At 39.1% G+C, this 15,243-nt stretch overlaps 1 protein-coding gene across 1 annotated transcript in view; it reads right to left on the bottom strand.

Moving 5' to 3' along the window:
- Positions 1-15,126, bottom strand: part of LOC117434781 (V(D)J recombination-activating protein 1) — a 52,142-nt gene extending 37,016 nt beyond the window's left edge. The window contains exon 1 of the mRNA XM_059003182.1: positions 14,956-15,126. The gene's annotated coding sequence lies outside the window, so the exon portion shown is untranslated. The remainder of the gene's footprint in view (positions 1-14,955) is intronic.
- Between the last annotated feature and the right edge of the window lie 117 nt (positions 15,127-15,243).

Raw genomic sequence — 15,243 nt, 5'->3', positions numbered from 1 at the left:
TTATTATTCATTTCTTAGCAGACGCCCTTATCCAGGGCGACTTACAATTGTTACAAGACATCACATTATTTCACATTATTTTTACATACAATTACCCATTTATACAGTTGGGTTTTTACTAGAGCAATCTAGGTAAAGTACCTTGCTCAAGGATACAACAGCAGTGTCCCCCACCGGGGATTGAACCCACAACCCTCCGGTCAAGAGTCCAGAGCCCTAGGTAGTCCTAGATTAGTGTTAATTGAGGCCTGTGCAGCCAGCCATTTCTACAAATAATTGAAATGCTCCGATTAGACATTTTATTCATTCAATTGAGGGTTCAATTCGGAATTTAAAGCTCAGTTGGAACACAAAATCAGCAAACACAGGGTCCTCAGGACGAAGATTGGGAAAAACTGTTTTATGTAAATTACTTCCTATATTGGTACATACCTGTTAATTATTATGGACTACATGATTACTGTGTTTATGTTGTTATTATATAAACTGCTTTCCTTGTATGTCATCTTGGATAAAGGCCTCTGTCAAATTCATGTTAATACATTAACATTTGTTGTATGGGAAAGTATTTGAAGTCCATTTAGCATTTGTCATATATTTGCCTTTGTATTTAGTTTGGTAGTAAATGTATCACATTTGCATTTGTATTAAGCAAATTCACAAGAACATTGACATTGCCACTGGTCTCATCAATTTCCTACTATCTGGAAAACACAAGTATGCTCAAAACCATAACCATCACATTTAACAATGGAGTCACCCATACCTTTCAACATTTATGCTCAAAGTTTGAAATCATGGATAGAGTCTACATTGGGAACTGCTCTCGAACAGTCATTGGTGCTCATGCAATCACCATTCACAAATGTCAGGGGATGACTCTAAAAACAGATCGTGGTAACTCCATTTTCTCCTATGGACAAAGTTTCATTGCACTTTCCACAGTTACTTCTTTAAGCGGTATCCACCTTATCAACTTTGACCCCACCTCCATCTATGCATGTCAAACTGCAGTTGAAGAGTACCATCGGGTCACAGGGATTTATTGTCCGAAGTTGAAAAGCTTGAAGGAGACTAACACGCACAAGGGACACAAGGTAAAAGATCATGCACATTTCATTAACCGAGCCATCATTAATGTTCAGGAACAGCAAAAGCCTCAATCTTCTAAGAGAACATTGCACTTACACATCCATTCAGAGGCTTGAGCAACCCCAATTTCACCTCATGCTATGCAAATGCAACATTGCAGTGCCTTCTTCACTTGCAACCTCTGAAGGATTCATTAAAACACAGTCAACAAGAGGCTATCAGGAGCTTTGTTCACAAATAGGATCACTTGCCATCCACTGTGTCTCTAACTACTGTGGATATTTGTCACTTCTCAGGAGAACCTTTCAATAGAGGTGAGCAGCAACATGTTGCAGAGTTTCTCACCAAATTGTCTGAAATTTGTCCTGAAGTATCTCGCAGGGTTTCAGTCACAATAAGTCCTTGCATTCTATGTACTACATGTAACTACTGCTCATCAAACTGAGAGGTGTTGTATATTTATTCTCTACATGTACCTGCTGGTACAGATTCCATGAGTTTGGAAGAGCTCATTTATAGAAATGACAAATGGGCAATGATTCCTGGTAGCAAATGTAGGCAATGCAAAATTTCTCCAATCATGAAACGTGAACTTATTCAATCAGCAGGGAGACTGATTGCAGTCCAACTTATGTTTTGGGAAACCAAACCAGACGGGACCGTTACAAAGTGACACAATGCTAAGTTTACTGCTGTGCAGAAGAGCACAATTACTGTGGACAACAGGAATTACCAATTAGATTCCATTATCATACACCAAGGACAGGATGTCACTTCAGGACACTATGTGTCTGTTCTTGCTATGGGTGCTACCGGAAAATGGTGCATGCAGATGATGCACTTATTGAAGTCAAATCATGGTCAAGAAATGCAAACAAAATGTATATGGCCTTTTATGAAGAGATCTAATACTTTACAAATGCCTTAGCCTAAGTTCATAAGACCACTATATCAAGGAGAATAATGTTTTTTTTCCAGCATTAAAATTTGTTAGTATATTACCCTTTAGCATGGACATGCATGTGTACCTTTTGAACCATTTATAACATTGTAGTTTTGTACCTACGTAAATATCAATATATCAATACCTACCAACTCATATCATGCAACTCTAAGAATACAATGTTTACACTTTCAATACTGTCCAAAATTCCCTTCTACCATTATTTTACTTTCAAATATTTTCTCATTTCTCTTATATTACTCTACTTATTACTCTCTTGTAATGTCTGTCTGTCTATTCACCATACACATTCTCGAATATCTTTCCCTCGCTTTATTCATTATTTGATAAAGTAAAAAAAGAAGTGCTATTTATAACAAAAACATTGTCAATGTAAAAAAACAAGTTAGAAAAATGCATCAGCCATTTAAAGGGGTGATATCAAACACAAAAGCCCAAGTTTGCAGAAGCAATTAGGCCAATCTTGTCAAGCATCAAGCAAATAGGCACAATTGGAAAGGTGCTGGGGCCCAAGATTCACACAATTCTTGCTTCTAACTTGGCGCCTTTTTTTGATCGCTTCGCTCCACTTGAAATGCTCTTTGTATGACTTGAAGTGACTGAGACACACACTCACACACTGAGACACACACACTGAGACACACATACACTGAGAAACACACACACTACAACACACAGTCTCAGTGTGTGTGAGTGTGTGTCTCAGTCACTTCAAGTCATACAAAGAGCATTTCAAGTGGTTTGAACTTGCAACATGACATTCTTGAAGATCACATGACCTAAGACCGCTGCGCCACTACGCATTTCAAGTGGAGCGAAGCGATCAAAAAAAGGCGCCAAGTTAGAAGCAAGAATTGTGTGAATCTTCGGCCCCAGCACCTTTCCAATTGTGCCTATTTGCTTGATGCTTGACAAGATTGGCCTAATTGCTTCTCCTAACTTGGACTTTTGTGTTTGATATCACCCCTTTGAACGGCTGTTGCGTTTTTCTAACTTGTTTTTTTACATTGACAATGTTTTTGTTTATATATATATATATATATATATATATATATATATATATATATATATAGGACAGTATAACGAGAACATGACGGGAGACTACATTTGGGGGCCGATTCGTAAAAGTGATTTACAGTATAATCGTAAATCTCGAAAAACTACTCACTTCTAAATCTTTTGTAGTCATTTTTGTATTACTTTAGTATAAATACATGTTAATTTGGATTCATATGTTGTTTTTTTCTGACTTTATGTGAACGAAAAGATACAAATTCGCCCGTTTTCTCATTGGAAATAGGTAAATTTCAAAATATCACTGTCTGGTCACAAAAGCAAAGTTTGTGGGGAATAATAGCCATTTTCTATACCTTTGTGGCATAAGCAATTAGGAAATAACACTTACTACCCAGGAACAAAAATTGTGTTACATAATCGGAGTAAAGCACAGTACTGGCAGGTGCACTGAGATATACCCCTCACCTCTGTGAAAGGGATACAGAGAGACAAAGAAAGAGATTTCTGCTGTTGTAATGTCCACTAGGTTGTTGGAAACAAAATGGCAGTTGTAGTCCCAGTTGTGAGAACCCAGATTCAAAGGCATGAACAAGATGCTAGTGAATTAGCCATCATTTCTCTGCACCATTTATCTGCCTAGATTGTAGAGCAGGACTCCAAAGAAGAAAACGTATGCCTCACTTTGGAGTTTTACATATGTACAAGACACTACCAATCCAATTGTGATGAAACTTGTTTAGGAAATTCATTAGCACAAGATATGAGGCTACCCAGATTCTGGGGATATAAAGAGGTGCCCTTCAGTTTGTCTTTAAATTCTGTGTGTATGTGCAGGCCACAGATTTGCTCACATCTAGAGAACTGCTCATCTAATTGGGATGAAACTTGGTAAGCACATTTACTTATTGTTGCTCCTGTGTTTGTAGCTGAGGTTATGTGTAAGTTACTCACATGCATCCTTGTTTCTTACTCAGTAGGTCAGATGTGTGAATTGTGTTTGAAGGGCTGGGTGCTGTTCAATCACAAGTGCTACATGTTTTCAAAGGATATCATGCCCTGGAATGCCAGCCAGGCTCAGTGCAGATCAAAGGGAGGTGACCTGGTGAAGATACAGAGTGAGGAGAAGCAGGTAGGAGAGTGAGCCTGGCTGTCCCAGGCCAGGGAGCTGGTGGAGGTGTCTGGACAAACGTTTGCATATGTAATGAGCTTGGCTGTCCCAGGCCAGGGAGCTGGTGGAGGTGCTTACTGTATATAGATAAGTTTAAGCACATCTTACTATCAACATGTTTAATCTGAAATAATACTCTAAATGAAATACAACTAGGGGCAAAATCATTAACTGGTTGTATGTTAGAAAGTAGACATGGAATTCAAGTTCATTCTAAATTCCTTTAGAAAACATGACAGAAAAACAAACCCATACTGTTTCTTGCTGGTAAAGTACAATGTGGTTAAACAGTTGAGGGCATTGTGCCCTGAAAGAGTTAACTTTTAGGCAGGCGTGTGTTGCCATGCAATCATGCCAGATTGTCTTGTCTTTCATGCCAGCACATCCCCAGTATTTTGTCTGGTGGCCGTTGTATAGGTTCAGTGTTTTATCTTCAAGATGTGCAATTAAACACAACATGCTGCTGCTGCATGAATTACAAGGATGTGACATTCGGCTGAAGAGATCTTTGGTTTGAGCCGAGTTTCTACAAACGTAAAGGACAAAATTTCACCTCTTTACACTGCACACCTGTATACATATCAGGGCGCTACGCTAATATTTTTTCTTCGGCACACATAAAAAATACACAAACCCAATTTTCAAAAATAAGTATAACAGTAGCAACAGTTAAGTTGAGTGTCTATATTTCTTTGTTTTCCTTTGTACATGCACTTGTGTTCTTTTCAGCTGCTGTTTAAATATTAAGTATACATACAAAAATGTACAGAAAGCACAGTGTAACTATTAAAACCCAGTTCAAAACTCCCAGTTTAGCCACATGCCTCAATCTAACTATTAAAACCCAGTTCAACACTCCCAGTTTAGCCACATGCCTCGATCTAACTATTAAAACCCAGTTCAACACTCCCAGTTTAGCCACATGCCTCAATCTAACTATTAAAACCCAGTTCAACACTCCCAGTTTAGCCACATGCCTCGATGTAACTTATGTACATTTTTTTTTGTGTGGTTCTTAACACTCTTAACTGTCTTGCAAACCATGAGTACTGAACACTGATTAGATGAAAGATTGGTCGCACATGTGCGCCTAAAACTAAATTAATGATCACACCAACAACTTTCTTGATTGCATATGAGTCCAAATTGGGCACACCATAGAGCCCTGCATATCTGCAGATCACTCTACTGGTATAAAGAAACAGCAGACTAGTCAGCTAATCCAATCTAACAATATGCATCATTTTTCCTTTTCAGCATCAGACAATTAAACCGTTTATGAAATGTACCTATAATTAAAGTGATTAAGGATTTCTAAATATATCATGATCTGATTTTTATAATCCATTTGAAGGATGTTTTTTTATATCACAGACATGAAACTATTATGTAAAAGCAGCATTTATAAAGGTATTTTCAACAGGTCGACTACAAATAAATTGCGTTCAACCCTGTACAAACAAGCATGTCATTTATAAGAAATTGTGCAAACACATATATAGAACAATCTGCCTTCATTCAATGTAATATTACAAAGCCTAACACCACCAGCATGAAATTAAGGTTCTCTTATTGCACACAAAATTATATTGCAGTACAATAGAAACCAAGAAGGCTGCATAGAAAACCATTGTTCAAAAAACCTGTGTTAACTGTGACCAAACAAACTTGTTGAATCTAATTTAGTTCCTTTTTCATGAGCTAAGCTGGTGTTAAGCCTCAAAGCAGACTTGGTTGGATGTTTCTTGTGTCTAAGAGGGGATCCAATTCTTTTCAATGGGCCTTTATACCCCAAAGGGGCGAGCCACTGCAGGGACTGAAATTTAATCTTAATTCCTTAGGTCACTTATGTCTGTGGTTCTTGTGGCTCCTGACTTTAACAATTTCATTTATTACAACTTATTTTAAAGAATTTTAAATGCTTCCGACCTTAACTCAGTCTGTAAACCCCGGGTGCAGTATCATGATTGACAGCGCTGTCTCCAATGGGGCTCCAGAAGTTGATGTAGCAACGAATGAAGTTGTACCTCGTTTAAATATTTATAGCCAAGATATTAGTCAGTATATATTTAGTTTACATGCATTATATACACTTTAAAAACATATGCATAAAATATCTATATTTGTAATACTAATATATTGTGTACGATAACGTACGACATGGTTTATTTAGATTTCCAGAAAGATTTTGACAAAGTCCCGCATAAAAGATTAATTCTCAAACTGAACGCAGTAGGGATTCAAGTAAATGCATACACATGGATTAGGGAGTGGTTAACATGTAGAAAACAGAACGTACTGATTAGAGGAGAAACCTCAAAATGGAGCGAGGTAACCAGTGGTACACCACAGGGATCAGTATTAGGTCCTCTGCTATTCCTAATCTACATTAATGATTTAGATTCTGGTATAGTAAGCAAACTTGTTAAATTTGCAGACAACAGAAAAATAGGAGGAGTGGCAAACACTGTTGCAGCAGCAAAGGTCATTCCAAATGATCTAGACAGCATTCAGAACTGGGCAGACACATGGCAAATGAAATTTAATAGAGAAAAGTGTAAAGTATTGCATGCAGGCAATAAAAATGTGCATTATAAATATCATATGGGAGATACTAAAATTGAAGAAGGGAACTATGAAAAAGACCTAGGAGTTTATGTTGACTCAGAAATGTCTTCATCTAGACAATGTGGGGAAGCTATAAAAAAGGCCAACAAGATGCTCGGATATATTGTGAGAAGTGTTGAATTTAAGTCAAGGGAAGTAATGTTAAAACTTTACAATGCATTGTAAGACCTCACCTAGAATATTGTGTTCAGTTCTAGTCACCTCGTTACAAAAAGGATATTGCTGCTCTAGAAAGAGTGCAAAGAAGAGCAACCAGAATTATCCCAGGTTTAAAAGGCATGTCGTATGCAGACAGGCTAAAAGAATTGAATCTATTCAGTCTTGAACAAAGAAGACTGCGCGGCGATCTGATTCAAACATTCGAAATCCTAAACGTTATAGATAATGTCGACCCAGGGGACTTTTTTGACCTGAAAAAAGAAACAAGGACCAGGGGTCATAAATGGAGATTAGATAAAGGGGAATTCAGAACAGAAGATAGGAGGCACTTTTTTTTTTTACACAGGGAATTGTGAGGGTCTGAAACCAACTCCCCAGTAATGTTGTTGAAGCTGACGCCCTGGGATCCTTCAAGAAGCTGCTTGATGAGATTCTGGGATCAATAAGCTACTAACAACCACTCGAGCAAGATGAGGTGAATGGCCTCCTCTCATTTGTAAACTTTCTTATGTTCTTATTACAAGCAGTATAATGTGCATGATAATTAATATTACCAAATACAACAATCACGTAATAAATTGCTTACAAACAATTCTGGGTTTGCAGCATTTGACTGATCATTTATGTTCAGAACCCTCCTTCCATGTGAACTGTGACACACAATACATACAGTATAGTTGTGAATACACAGGGGAGCTGCATTTGAACAAATAAAAAGTAAAGGTAGCACTTAAGTGTTTTTCTATTTTTTTTTTGCATGTGATTTACCCCAGCGTTTTGTTTCCATGTTGAAATCCCTAGTTAACAGAGTTACAAGTATCCAGGAGTTCATGATTCATGATTATCAGGCTATTATCTTGTTTATATTAAGCGATGAAATGGTTGAATTGATTGTATGGAATGCCATTCTCCTCCTAATGATGTCTTTTCAATCAATGTACATTTTTAAATAAGGTATAAATATAAATATAACTAGAACTGCCAGGCAGTTTTACAGCTTCCAAGCTCAGTACCAGGTGGAATTTTTGGCAAGCTGTAGCATTGCAGCACAAGTGTCAGCAACAGATCAGTTTTATGGAGCAGTTTCAATTCAAAATACTGCATTAGTTCATTCTCTCACAATGCTTTATAACTTTAAACACCATAGTAACCATAACCCTATATACACAATGTAAGGAGTTACAAGCTAATTTTACATTTAACCTTAAGGAGAAGTCAAAAGGTCACGATCAAGGTAATATATGGTTTCCTAAATGTGTTGTATAGTAACCATAACCCTCTGTGCACTCTGTAAGGAGTTATAAGCTAGTTTTACATTTGACCGAAGACTTGGAAAGGTTTTTAAAGAAATGTGTCAGGTGGCCATATTGGTTTACGCACAAACACATTTTTTGAAAAAGTCAATTGTATTGACACAGGGATGATGCTTGTCAACTTTGGAGTTAATCAAATAAACAATTTATCAACTGAAGAAGTTTTAAATTTAAGAAGAAAATGTAGGTCTGGCAGCCATCTTGTTTTACAAAAACTAAATTTCTCCCTATTTGAATTCCATTGTCCCCAGGATGATGCCTACTAAGTTTGGAGTTAGTTGGTTAAACGGTTTTCAAACAGAAGCCGTTTGATGTTTGGGTGTGTTTCAGTGAATTTGCTGGCAGCCATTTTGATATTAATTTATCGCTGCAACTTCTGCGTCGCAACTTGAAGCGGGTTTGGTTGTTGATGACATATGCAATGTTTCCAATCAATCGGTTCACTGGTTCCCAAGAAGAAGATTTTGAAAATGTTTTTAAAGAAATGCATCATGTGGCCATCTTGGTTTACACACAAACACCATTTTTGAAAAAGTCAAGAGATGAAGGGAAGTAGAGCAGGAGCAGCAGCTTGGAAGAGGTGAGTGGGGAGGGGGTCCAGGGCACACGTGGTGGGTTTGTGACCCTGGAGCAGGGAGGAGAGGTCAGAGTCTGAGAGGGGAGAGAAGGTGGAGAAGGAGGGTGAGTTAGTAGGGGATGCAGTGGGTGTAGGGGTTGGAGCTGGAGGGGGTGGGGAAGGGAGAGGTTTTAAAGAGTTTGCAGATATCTGAGATTTTAGAAGAGAAGAAAGAGGCAAAGTCATCAGAGGAGATAGAGGAGGGAGGAGGAGGGGCGAGGGTTTAGGAGAGAGGAGAAGGTAGAGAATAGTTTACGTGGGTTGTTAGTGGAGGCTTGGATTATAGATTGGAAATAAGAACATTTAGCAGGAGGAGAGAGTAGAGGAGAAGGAGGAGAGGAGAGAGCGGTAGAGGTCTAGGGCAGCAGGGAGTTTGGTTCTCTTCCATTTCTTTTCAGCAGATCGCAGTGTGATTCTTGCTGAGCGGAGCACAGAGGAGAGCCAGGGTTGGGGAGGGGAGGGGCGAGCAGGTCGCGAGGTGAGGGCACAGAGGGAGTCGAGGGAGGAGAAGAGGGTGGAGGTAGCAGAGTCTACAGAGAGTTGGCAGAAGGAGTCGATAAGAGGGAGGTGAGAGAGCGGTGGAGGCAAGGACAAAGGGGGAGAGAGAGAGAGAGCGGAGGTTAAGGCGAGAGGTGACAGTGGGGGTAGGAGGAGCAGGGAGAGACAGAGAAAGAGATGAAATAGTGATCAGAGGCATACAGGGGGGTGACAGAGGGTGGAGGGGCAGCAGGCCCTGGAGAAGGTGAGATCCAGTTGACGGCCAGCTTTGTGAGTGGGGGGGGGAGGATGGAGAGAGACAGAAGTCGAAGGAGTGAAGGAGAGGGAGGAATCCGGCAGAGTGGCTGGGGTTGGAGAGATGGATGTTAAAATCACTTAACAGGACAGTTGGGGTAGACAGAGAGGGGAGGGAGGAGAGTAGATAGTCGAGTTCATCGAGAAAGTGAGCGGGAGGTCCAGGGGGGCGGTACAGTATAATTAGCAGGAGTTGACAGGGAGAGGTTAGTTGGATAGCATGAAATTCAAAAGGTGTTAACAGAGAGTGAGGAGAGGTCAGAGGGGACAGAAAAGAGTAAGGAGGGAGAGAGGAGAAGACCAGTCCCACCTCCCTGTCCAGTGAGACGCAGGGTATTATAGGACAGGACGTAGAGAGAGGACAGGGCGGCAGGAGTTAGTGTTATCAGGGGACAGCCAGGTTTCAGCGAGAGCAAGGAAATTGAGAGAGAGGTGGGAGGCAAAGGCAGAGATGAAATCCGCTTTGTTAACAGAAGAGCGACAGTTCCAGAGTGCACCAGAGAGAGTGCGAGGGGGGCGAGGGAGAGAGGCAGAGGGATGAGGTAGAGGGGTTGGAGGGGCAGCAGTGGAGAGAGGGCAGAGGACAAGAGTGAGAGGACAGAACAGGGATGTGAGAGACAGTCATAGCAGGACAGGCAAGACAAATAGGCACAGTGGGAGCAGTGGGGTGGAGGGTACAGACCTGACTAGTAGATGGCTTCTTCCAGAGCGCTGCTAGGTTCGGATCTTTTCCAACAGCGTCTCGGAGCAGGCCTCCCCTTGCTGGACTCCCACAGCTAGACTCCCGGCTCTTTTGTTGTGAGGCTCTTCGGTTTGCTGGCGGACAAAATAGCCTAACTGACTATTATAACAACTAGGTGGAAAAAAAGCTGTGTGGAAACCAATCAAATAGCAAATCAACCTCTATTCAATAGAGGTAAACATGGCAGCAGGCATAATAGGTGTTTTCAAGAATATGTTTCTCAGAGCCAAATGCTATACCGATTCCTTTGGGGCTATATGATGAAATGAAATATATATTATCACTAAGACATAGCCTATAAACCAGGTGTTTACACATGTACGCTATTTGTCACACTTTCGAAACACGTTACTGAATTTATGATTCTAAATGTGTTTAGGAACTAAACATCTTGTGGCTTTTATTTTATATACTCTTAGACCTGTTTGAGTTGTAACACTTAAAATGTTCATACGTGTTAACAATGTATCTCCCACCTGGGATTGAACCGATGACCCTCCAGTACGCAGTGAAGTGCTCTAACCATTACGCCACTGACATATATTGCCAAATGCAAGTACGAAGTCATGGCTCACTAGTGTCATATTGCATGACTAATAGGCTACCATTATAGGCTGCTATATATATATATATATATATATATATATTTATATATATTCCCCCCCCCCCCCCACTTTTATATGGGTAGGCCTATACAAATATCAATTGCTCCGGATAAAAGCATGTGTCAAATCAATTGACATGTATTTTCCTGGCTTGCCATTTATTAATTTATGCAAGTTTAAAAATTAAACTTATTTGAACAGTTACCCAGTGGCGCAGCGGGTAAAACTGTCTGTATCACAGCCTCGAACTCACGTTGCTAGTTTGAACCTTGGGATTTCTTTATTTTATTTTTGTGTGATATGTTGGAGGATATTACCTGCCAAAATTAGAAATAAATTAATAAATAAAATAAAAATAGACCTTTATTAATTCATTTATTTCACAATTTCCACTTTGCTTTTTACATTTTGATGTGACGCTCGCCATTTATTTTTCAATGTGGTCTCCATATTTCTTTTTTCTTTTTTACTGTGCCACAACTGCTTCTGTCAATCACAGCCAGTGGGTGGTATCAACGACCCCATTGGCTGGCAGAGATTGTTCCACCTATAGATACAGTTCCACTCTCTCCTCCTGCAATGCCATGCAACACAATTGATGTAAATCTGGGTTTTTCTCAAAGTTATGTTTATTGAGTTGACTGAAATATCCAACATTTATGTCCCTGTTTTGCCACTTGTTAGCACTCCCAATTTCACTTTCGTAACTTAGAAACTGGGTGATGGGGTCCGGTAAGAACGCTTTTTTATTTATATAGCCCATCGTAAATTACCAAAACATGATATACACAAACAAATGCCCCCTTGCCCCACTAACATGGGGCCTAACATTATAATGATTACATGTTAAATATACGTCATAGTTATTATTATTTGTTTATTTAGCAGACGCATTTATCCAAGGTGGCTTACAGAGACTAGGATGTGTGAACTATGCTTCAGCTGCAGAGTCACTTACAGCTACGTCTCACCCGAAAAAAGGAGCACAAGGAGGTTAAGTGACTTGCTTAGGGTCACACAATGAGTCAGTGGCTGAGGTGGGATTTGAATCGGGGAACTCCTGGTTATAAGTCTTTTTCTTTGGACCACACCGCCTCCTACTGGACCACACAGCCTCCTTGCAAGTGAGACACTATAATTAACATGTACGACACAGGACGAGTAAGTCAACTTGGCCGTTCAATAAACTAATTTTAGTCAAACTTGTTCGAATTTCACTACAAACAATCAACTACTGGGTTAGACAGTGGGCGGCATCAAAGCCATTGGTTAATCATCAGCCAATGGAGTCGTTGATCTAGAAAACAGAAAATACTGATTTAGAGGAGAAACCTCAAAATGGAGCGAGGTAACCAGTGGTACACCACAGGGATCAGTATTAGGTCCTCTGCTATTCCTGATCTACATTAATGATTTAGATTCTGGTATAGTAAGCAAACTCGTTAAATTTGCAGACAACAGAAAAATAGGAGGAGTGGCAAACACTGTTGCAGCAGCAAAGGTCATTCAAAATGATCTAGACAGCATTCAGAACTGGGCAGACACATGGCAAATGAAATTTAATAGAGAAAAGTGTAAAGTATTGCATGCAGGCAATAAAAATGTGCATTATAAATATCATATGGGAGATACTGAAATTGAAGAAGGGAACTATGAAAAAGACCTAGGAGTTTATGTTGACTCAGAAATGTCTTCATCTAGACAATGTGAGGAAGCTATAAAAAAAGGCCAAAAAGATGCTTGGATATATTGTGAGGTGTTGAATTTAAATAAAGGGAAGTATATGTTAAAACTTTACAATGCATTAGTAAGACCTCACCTAGAATATTGTATTCAGTTCTGGTCACCTCATTACAAAAAGGATATTGCTGCTCTAGAAAGAGTGCAAAGAAGAGCAACCAGAATTATCCCAGGTTTAAAAGGCATGTCGTATGCAGACAGGCTAAAAGAATTGAATCTATTCAGTCTTGAACAAAGAAGACTACACAGTGATCTGATTCAAACATTCAAAATCCTAAAAGGTATAGACAATGTCGACCCAGAGGACTTCTTTGACCTGAAAAAAGAAACAAGGACCAGGGGTCACAAATGGAGATTAGATAAAAAGGCATTCAGAACAGAAAATAGGAGGCACTTTTTTACACAGAGAATTGTGAGGGTCTGGAACCAACTCCCCAGTAATGTTGTTGAAGCTGAAACCCTGGGATCCTTCAAGAAGCTGCTTGATGAGATTCTGGGATCAATAAGCTACTAACAACCAAACGAGCAAGAGGGGCTGAATGGCCTCCTCTCGTTTGTAAACTTTAATATGTTCTTATGTTCTAATATCCCCGCAAATTCTGCTCAGTATAATTGAAGGTAAGGACATCAATCTTGTTTCATTGCTATTGGCAACATCAGAATTCCTGGATCATAGAGTAATAGATTGCAGAGATTTGTCAGTAACACTCAAATCCAGAGACCACAGATTACTCAAAAATCTAACATTGGGGGAATTCGTCCTTGCTGTCTCCATATTCAGAGATGTGTTATGCTTAGTATATCCTACCGCAGAGCTGAATTAGACTCCTATGAATTCTACGTAGTGTAATTGTCTGTCAGATGTGGAGGGACAAATCTAAAACAAAATTGCCAAAATGGTTTAATAGATCAAAAAATATATATATATATTCAGAGAAAAAAAGGCACTTTACAGAGCGTTTAAGAACAAAGTACCTGGAACTGCAAACACAAGTCAAAAAGGAAGTTAGAAAGGCCAAGAGAGAAATGAACATTGCTAAGGGGGCTAAAACCAAATTCAAAAAAGTTTCCAATATTATAACAGAAAGAGAACATTCAAGAGGTAAAATGTCAAATAGATAAAAATGGCAAAATCATAGATAAAGAAAAAATAGCAAATATATGAAATGATTGCTTTTCACAAAGGACCTGTTCCTATCCAGTTTAAATAACTTTAGCATAACACAGGCAGAAGTGTTAAAGGGACTTGGAGCTCTTAAAATAAACAAATCCCCTGGACCGGATAAGATCCTCCCAATAGTACTCAAAGAAATGAAAGAAGTTATTTACAAACCGCTAACCAAGATCATGCAGCAGTCTCTTGACACAGGGGTTGTACCGACAGACTGGAGAATTGCAAACGTAAAATCGATCCACAAAAAGGGAGACAGAACCGAACTAGGTAACTACAGACCAATAACCTTATTATATGTAAACTTATGGAAACTATAATAAGATCCAAAATGGAAAATGACCTATATGGTAACAATATCCTGGGAGACAGTCAGCATGGTTTTAGGAAAGGGAGATTGTGTCTAACTGTAATACCCAGGGCCAGGCTCCTTTTAATTGGACAGCCAATCTCAGATAGGACAAATGTGCAGACAAGGATAGTTCAGTCAATTATATCTTTAAGAAAAATATACCATTAAAAAAACAGAAAGGATGGGGAAAGAAAGGAGGCAATATCCATAACAGATTCTAAACAACACTTCACTTAACACATCAATACAATATAGAACAAAAATAAAAAGTAAACAGCCCAATCAACTCAATTACACACTTTCCCAATAGTATCACAACAAAATAAAAATAACTATTTAACAAATCAAAACAATCAAAAGAAAGAAAAATCCCATATAACATAACATCATGAACACAATATATAAATCAACAATTTGCAGAAAGACTATATACAAAATGACAGCACCATAAAGAATAACTATAAGATAGATCCTATAAACAAAGCTTAAATCCATTAACCCCCAGACAAAACATATGTTTTAAAAGCCAATATATTACAAAAGTTTAACCATATACTTTCTCAGCTACACAAACTTGCTTTGTTCTCACCACATACAGCAAGCATTAACAGATCACGACTCTTCCGCTGGTCAACTCATTCGTGGGTAGAACATTTCGTTTTCCAATCCATCTGGAATAAACGCTAAAAACAAAACTTAACTAAATTAGCAAACAAAAGGCGCTCTGTCTTTTCCTGGCGTTCACAAACACGATTTCTCTCGGTCAAAGGCACACACCGTCACCATCCAGCAGCCAGCTTTTAAAGCAGCACGTCAATTAAGACAGCCCCTTTATCCAATAGACTCCGGGCAGGACATATTGCGCTCGTTGATTTCAATGAAGT

The sequence above is a fragment of the Acipenser ruthenus genome, chromosome 28, assembly GCF_902713425.1.
Source record: "Acipenser ruthenus chromosome 28, fAciRut3.2 maternal haplotype, whole genome shotgun sequence".
Classification (NCBI taxonomy): Eukaryota; Metazoa; Chordata; class Actinopteri; order Acipenseriformes; family Acipenseridae; genus Acipenser; species Acipenser ruthenus.
The sequence above is the reverse complement of the archived record's forward strand: the minus strand, read 5'-3'. Positions and strand labels throughout refer to the sequence as shown.